This window comes from Carlito syrichta, unplaced genomic scaffold (genome assembly GCF_000164805.1).
Source record: "Carlito syrichta isolate Samal-C Ts95f unplaced genomic scaffold, Tarsius_syrichta-2.0.1 Scaffold311451, whole genome shotgun sequence".
NCBI classification, from domain to species: domain Eukaryota; kingdom Metazoa; phylum Chordata; class Mammalia; order Primates; family Tarsiidae; genus Carlito; species Carlito syrichta.
The window spans coordinates 252990-260751 of record NW_007255547.1 but is presented as its reverse complement, the minus strand read 5'-3'; the positions used below and the strand labels follow the sequence as shown (position 1 = coordinate 260751).

The 7762-nt window shown below is 36.4% G+C and overlaps 1 pseudogene; it reads right to left on the bottom strand.

The window, feature by feature from the left end:
* LOC103271210 overlaps positions 1 to 5813 on the bottom strand; it is a 12466-nt pseudogene extending 6653 nt beyond the window's left edge.
* Positions 5814 to 7762: the final 1949 nt, after the last annotated feature.

Below are 7762 nucleotides of genomic sequence, written 5' to 3'. Positions count from 1 at the left end.
GTAGCGCATGCCTGTAATTCCAGCTACTTGGAAGTCTGAGGCGGAAGGATCGCCGTAGCCCAGCAGGTCGAGGCTGCGGTGGCGGGGAGCGGCCACTGCACTCTAGCCTGGGCGACAGAGTGAAACTCCAACTCAAAAAAAAAAAAAAAAAGAAAAACAGTGTGGTGATTTCTAAAAGAACTAGATGGTTGACCTTCCATATGACCCAGTAATCCCCCTAGTGAGAATATACCCAGAGGAACTCAAATCATTTTACAAAAAAGATATTTGCCCATACATGTTTTTTGCAGCACTATTCACAATAACAAAAACATGGAACCAACTGTGCAGCCCATCAAAACTTGACTGGACAAAAAGGTTGTATATATACATGATGGAATATTATGCATTCATAAAGAAGGATAAAATTATGAACTTCACAGCAACTTGGATGGATTTGGAGTCTATCATATTCAGTTATCTATCACAAAACAAAGAACTGAGTGCCAAATTTTCTCTCGCAGAAGTGGACCCTGAACACCTATCATAACACTACGAAAAAGGGATTGGCAGTAGTGAGACACTGCTGGGAGTGGGAGTGGTTCATAACATCAATAGACATGGCTCATCCTAATCCAGGCCTAATGAGGTCTATTGAAAGGCCTAAAACTTCACCTGTACCTAAACACCTTATTATGCAATCTAGACTTATATTCCACAACTGTAAAATAAAATAAAAATAAAATAAAATAAAACACTATATACAACATTATGGGAAACAGGGAGCTGAGGAGGACCAAGATGAGTCCAGGGCCTTGGTGGGTGCATTCCAGGGGGAGAGGGCTCTCTAAGGGAAACCACGCAATCTGGTCAGACTCCATGAACAACAGCACAACAAACAGGTCTGTGATAACGTGGGCCTGAGGAATCAAGCCCAGGCCTCTATGGAACTACTTCTATAACTCTGTAGCCAAAAGTTGAAGATGTCCTCATAACCCTGGTGGAGGAGGCTGAACCCCCGAAGGGGACTTGCCTATTGGAGCTCCTCTTCCAGGAGGGATTCCCCCTGGAGGACCCAAGAGGGGCTTCATACCAGGAGGTGGGCCCATCATGACTGGTGGGGAAGGACTCCCCATGGCCAGGTGGGTACTGGGTTGGAGGCCCTGCAATACAGGCTGTGACAGCAGCTGCAGTGGTGCAACATGCCACTTCCTTGTGGGGCCATCATCTGTTGGGATGGTCCACCAACCCAAGGACTGGCCCAGCAAGTCCTGCAGAAACCTGGAGCATTGGAATCCCAACCTGGATCCCTCTGCCAGCAGCCCTGCCAATCCCTAGATTCCCAGCTGCTCCAGCAAGAGACACTCATGCTTTTGCTTCATAGCAGCACCAGACCAAAAAATGCACTTCTCTTCCTTTTCTGCTTCTTTGGAGTTCCTTGGCTTGATCTTCCAGAACTCATCAGTTGCAGAGGATCAAATTCTTATGTTTGTCAAAAACCTTGAACGTGCCAATCAAGATCCAGCTATCTTACAGTATTCATTTCATTCTGTACTCAATATGCTGCAGCGTCTTGCTGCTCTTGCCACAATCATGGTGGCAGTTCTGATGGCTTGGATTCCCAAGGGATTCACCTCTGCAGAGACCTCGTTTCTGCCAGTACCATGATTCCCCACCACCTTATCCTTTTATTTTTAATAGTTGCAAGATCTTAACTGAGAATCTAAGGATTTGTTTAAGTAGATTGTTACTATTCTACTGTAGTAGAAGCATGACAGAACAATAAATGGCATTTATATTGTTCTACTAATCCCATTTCACTGTAGAGTGCCCTTCTCTTACATACTATATAGAATATTATTATGTTCATTGCATTTTATGTAATGAACTTTCCTTGTATTTTATCATCTCTGTAGCTTTTAAAAATGTACTTCAAGATTAAGTATGTGCCCCAAATATCAGGAAATGTTTAATCTTTAAAATCAATGATGAGGAATAGTTTACTATCTCAGATAATTTTAGAAATATCTACAAGGTAAAAATCTTTTTGTAAAGCCAAGAAACGTTCTTTACACTATAGAAGAAAGCTACAAAATGGGTAGCCATACATTTACTTTAAAAAGCGAACATATAATAACAAACTTTTGTTAGAGAAAAAAATTATTAAATGACACATGTTCAAGCACAGTAAGGCAGACTTTATCTAGGACTATCACAATAGGTATAAGAATCATTGCAATGAGATCTTACAGTGGGGGAGAGATGTTAGTTTCAACTCCAAATAAGCATGGGCAAGTGAGAACTGATAGCCAAGGAGTAGTGTGGGGGTCAGTGAAAGGAAAAATACATAGAAGAAACATCAGAACTTAGGAGGATTCTAGCTAAACCAACCAATAAGATTCTTGCCAGAGACATGCCAGGATGATCATACATCACCTGGGGGATGGTAGAGGATGAGGAACCTAATCAGAGATCTCAAGGATGATCAGGCATGGAGGATGGAGGAGTTCTTGTTAAACTGAAAGGTTCTTTACTAAAACTAGATTTCAGAAAGAATTAAGCAGATAAGCTTAAGAGTTGGTTCAGAAACATGATTAAAGTTTGGCCAAAGAAAGTGTGTCACTTTTTTCAGAACTTTGACAAAATACCTGAGTAGAACATAATGTTACAAGTTCATTTACATACTGCTAAAATTCAATTCTTGGAAATTTTTTCTTTTTGAAATCTTTCATTTATCTAGCTTTTGTCCTAGCAAACCAGTATTTGTAGAAATAGTTGGAAATAGTATTGCATAGCCCTTGAGGTTTCAGGGTCTGCAAGTAGATAAATGTTCAGTTCTTGATCCCGTTACTTAATTGCTGTGAGGTAAGTCACTTTGCCTCTCTCTAAGCTTGTTTCATCTTGTGTCAATTTGAATAGCACTACATGTAAAATATTTAGAAGGACGTTGGTCCATAATAAGAGTTCAATGTGTGCTAGTTGTTTTATTCCTGAAATAGAACTTGAGTTTTGTATTTCTTTAGTCTATAATTTTGGTTCTCCTTTCAATTGTACATAGAATACACAAAAGTATTCTATGGCTGTATAAAGTTTAAGATTTTCTATAGGAATATAACTTTGGAAACAGTCTTGAAAATATATTTTCTGACAATAATAAAAATAAGGTAAAATAATAAGAATTAGAAGCACTTAGGGGAAAGGTTTCTTATGTAAGACTTAATTCTTTGAAAGAAAGCTGCAGCAATGAGAATAAAAGAATCTATTATATTATACCTTAAGTGCCAACAATGTGTGGTATGAAGCAGGGTCAGGTTTTATCTTAAACAAAAAACATAGGCAATAAATTCTATACTTTATTGAAGAGATAAGGACTTTGCCAGAAAGAGGTTTTGTACTTTTTATATAAGTAATTATTTTAAGCTTATTCTGTTGTGTCTAATATGAATGTCAAAGACATAGCATGATTGTAAATACTTTAAAAGCTTTAGAAACATGAGATCAGGACTAGATCGTAGTAGATAGCTGGATCAAGCTTTGAGTATTTAACGTTTATTGTAGAAATGGTATTCAGATTTGGACTAGAGGCTCTATCTTGGGATAGAAAGTTAAAATAAAGCTAGTCAACAAGTTAAAATTAAATTTAGTAATTAATAATTCTAGAAGAATTGCAAATAATGTTTTATTTTGAATTGAGAGATAAATTAAATTAAAAACAAAATCGGAATTTCATAGACAAAGTATGAGAAAGCACATAAATTGTGCTTCCTTCCTACTTCCTACTTCCTACTTCCAAAATTTGACACGAGTATACTCTTTGAATATTGAAAATGCAGTTTCACTACTGTCAAAATTGCTGTTTTCATTTATCTAGCATTTTTCAGTTTATTAATGAAAGCCTTTAGATTTTGTTTTCCTGTTGTATAATAAATACAAATGGCACACATTTTTCACAGGTAGACTCACTGAATAAACTCTACTGAGTGTATATAGTAGATATTTTGTTGCAATATCTGTCATTCAATTGGTTGCCATGTTAATTTAAATGTACATATTATCTTAAATGATTTACATTGATTAATAATCTGTCACAAACAAGGATACGATTTATTTCTATTTATGTCATCACTTATGTATTTTTAATTGACTACTTCAATCTGAGAACTATACTGTTTTATTACACATGCAAGTTGATTTTGATTGCTTATTTTTCTAATTTTCATTTTATTATTTTTTATGGCAACTACTGGATTAAAAATGACCAAGTAACAGCTCATTTGCTTGATGGGGATTTTTGTCAGTACCCAAACCTGTCCTAATAAACTCTGAAAAAAATACATTGTTTCGTGCCTGGGGATAGTTATCCTGATGTCCCTGAACACCCAGTGACCTCTAATTTTCTAAAAGGACAAGTTATCCAGTCAAAGTCACTTGGCCACCACCCCTGGCACTGTCTAGATATCAATCCTCTTGATCTCACAATTAGTAGCTAAGCCCAGTTGGTGATCAGCATACAAACATTAATGTTAATCTAGAATGTAAATGGTGAAGAGTGAACTCTTTATTTGATCAACATGATATTATCAAGAGACTGAAGGCAAGTTCTATACAAAAAGGAAAAAATGGCTATGGAAGTCACAGTACACTTTGACTACTAACACTTAAAAAAAAATAGTCACTAATCTGAAAATTCAATTTTATAGTCTTAAAAAAAAGTTTCCAGCAACTCTCATTCCATCTATTTATCACTTGAATTTGATCCTAAGCATTCTTCTCTTACTTCCTCTTTGTGACAGAAACCCTCTTAGAAGATAATTTAACTAGATACTCCTTCTGTGTAATCATCACTAATTTCTCTAATGGGATATTCTCATCTTGGGCCTCAGTTGGCGCCTGTCTCCAGCCTTCTCCCTAAGTAATCACATGGCAATGAATCCTATAAATTTCTTTTGGGTTTGTCCCCAAATCTAATAAACCCACTTGTAGTAACTAGTATTTAAGCTATTCTTAAAATAGATTTGAAGCAGTTATGTTTCTTTTCCTTTCATTGCTCTCTTAATCAGTTGCAAAAGTAAAGAATATAGAACTTTGGAATTATTACTCATCCCTCACTAACTCCTATAATAGTATTTTAATAATTCACTTTGGTGCACAGAACACAACAGTCTTTAAACTATAAAACTCTTTCAAATGGACATTAAGATGGACTTAAATCAGAAATGAAGTGTATGTGCATAAAGCATGATTACAATCAGACTGAATTAACAGAAAGTAAATCATTTTTATGAGCATAAAATTAAATTATGCTCATTGAGAAACATATGGGGTTTGACAATTAAGTCCACAAACTTATCCTGTAAGTGCTACCTCGCTCATTGCTGAATATCGCTGCAGTCACCTTAGAAGCACTTCCCTTGGAAAGCTATGAATCAACACCAGTGCCTAGTCCACCTGTCAAAGCAATTTGGAACTCTTTTTCTGGAATGATCTTCAGAGCCATTGTCGTATTACCCTTGATATCCTGAATGTCTTCAAATGTCCTCCATTCAGTATTGCCTTTATCTTCAGGTATAGGAAAATTTCTTGGGGGCCAGATCAAGTGAGTAGGGAGAGTGTTTCAATACAGTTATTAGTATAGTGCTGCCAACATAAGTGCACAGTGGCAAGTTTGCAGACTTAATTGTCAGACATCAAGAGATAACGACAATAGCTCTGATGGCTATTTCAGAAAACTCCAGAATTGCTTTGATGGATGAACTGGGCACTGGTGTGGGTTCATAGCTTTCCAGGGGAGTCCTTCGAAGGTGACTGTAGTGATATAAAGCAATGAGGTACATAGCTCTTTTTCTAGGATGGTTCACAAACTAATTGTCAGACCTCGTATATATTCCCTTTCTTGTTTTCTGTATGTGGACATATATCATATACACATATTTTTGATACTGTACTATATTATATACTAAGTTGTACATCTTTTTCTTTCTCCCAATATTATACTGTAAGCACTTCTTGATGTTAGTTACAAGTTCTGTAACTACTTTCCTAAATAGCAATGCCTCTTAATTGTTATAAATTCTGGTGACTGGCTGCTGTCGATAACTCTGTAGTTTTCTGGTGGCAGGACCCTGAGGCTTATCTCCCTGCACTAACAGTTGCTTCCAGTAACTCTGTGTAGTTTTTCATAGTAATAGCACTTTCAGGGACTTGTTTCTTTCCTGTGTCATCAGTCACATGAAGCAGTCCCTGATCTAATTGGTTTGACTTTCAGTGCCACCACTCACTGCCTCTTCTCTAGCCTACTGCCTCTAGTGGCAAGTACTCTGCTGTACATTTCTTTCAAATCCCCTAAGGGTGCACCCAGAAAACACTTGGTATAAATGCAAAATTATATATTCTCTCTCAGCTTCCTTTTGCCTTATATAAACTTAGATCCTTGTTCACTGATATTTTTTTTTAGCTCAGGTGAGATTTCCTATTCCCCAAAAACATGTGAATTTCCAAGTCTTTTCTTGTAGAGCCAACGATGACCTCATGGAGATTTCCAGATTGCGATTTTACATTGGCATGGCAACAATCACACATTTATCTTCCCCTTCTCTATCTGCTTATTTCTCATCTCATCCTCCTGATGAAGTATTATGTACAAATGAAATTTCAAGCACATTCATGATTTTCTCCTAGTACGTCAAACTAGATATGCAAACCAACATCTATGAATAGTCTATATTTTCAACGAACTTTAAAAAAAAAAAAAAAGTACCCTAGCAGGGTCAACAATTTTGACAGTCTCATATTCTCAGGAGTAATGCTGCTATGGGTCTTTATAAATAGTCCTGTACTGGGCAATGCAGGGACATATAAGCTCTCTGTTCTTAGTATTTGAGAGGACAAATTGAATGAAAATGAAGAAGTGTATGCAAAGAAGAGGCACAAATACAGATAAAATTTTGCATATCAGTGGCAAAAGCTACCAAGCATTTATAATGTGTCTTAGCTAGGTGTAGAAAAGTTCATGTATGAAAAAGCCTAAGTTCAGCAAGAGTAGGGACTTTTATTTGGCTCAGATGTATTCCAGACATCTGAAAGAATGTCTAGCACAAAACAGGTATGCTCAATGTATATTTGCTAAATGAAGAAATATTGATTTAAATAATTTAGTTCACTAGAAGCTTTAAAAAAAATCCTTGGTGTTTCTTCCAGATCCTTCTCCTAACACCTCTTGTTATCTTGTTACTTGAAATATAGTCTAACTTTGCTTAAATTTGGAAGAAAAAGTGTCCCCTTTTTGGATTGTCGAATAGATTGTTAGTCATTTACAAACATCTGTAGCTTAGTCTGTATAACATCTAAGCATTAGTCTGTCTTATTTTTTTTTAATTTTTATTTTAAAGATGTGGAGTACAATTCAGGGTGAGGTATACAGATGGTCATTGTACAAGGTTGGGCCTTCCTATGGCCCCCACTTCACCTAGTTTGAGATCAGGTACACTTATTGATGAAGTGTGCCCCTGTTTCCCTCCCCTGGCAGTTTCTCACTGCTGCCAATCCTCTTCTCATAGTATTATTATAATTTTCCAGGGTCTGCTTTTGAGTGAGAACATGTGGTACTCAGTTATTTGTTTCTGTGACAGATCACTGAGTATTATAGACTCTAAGTTCATAATCTTTTTTTATTTGTATTCTGCCTTTGCATGAAACATCTTTGAAACATAAAAATAGTTAAAGAAATTATATTCATTTTCCAAAATATTTCTAGTCTTGCTATATAGCTATATTAAGTGAAAAA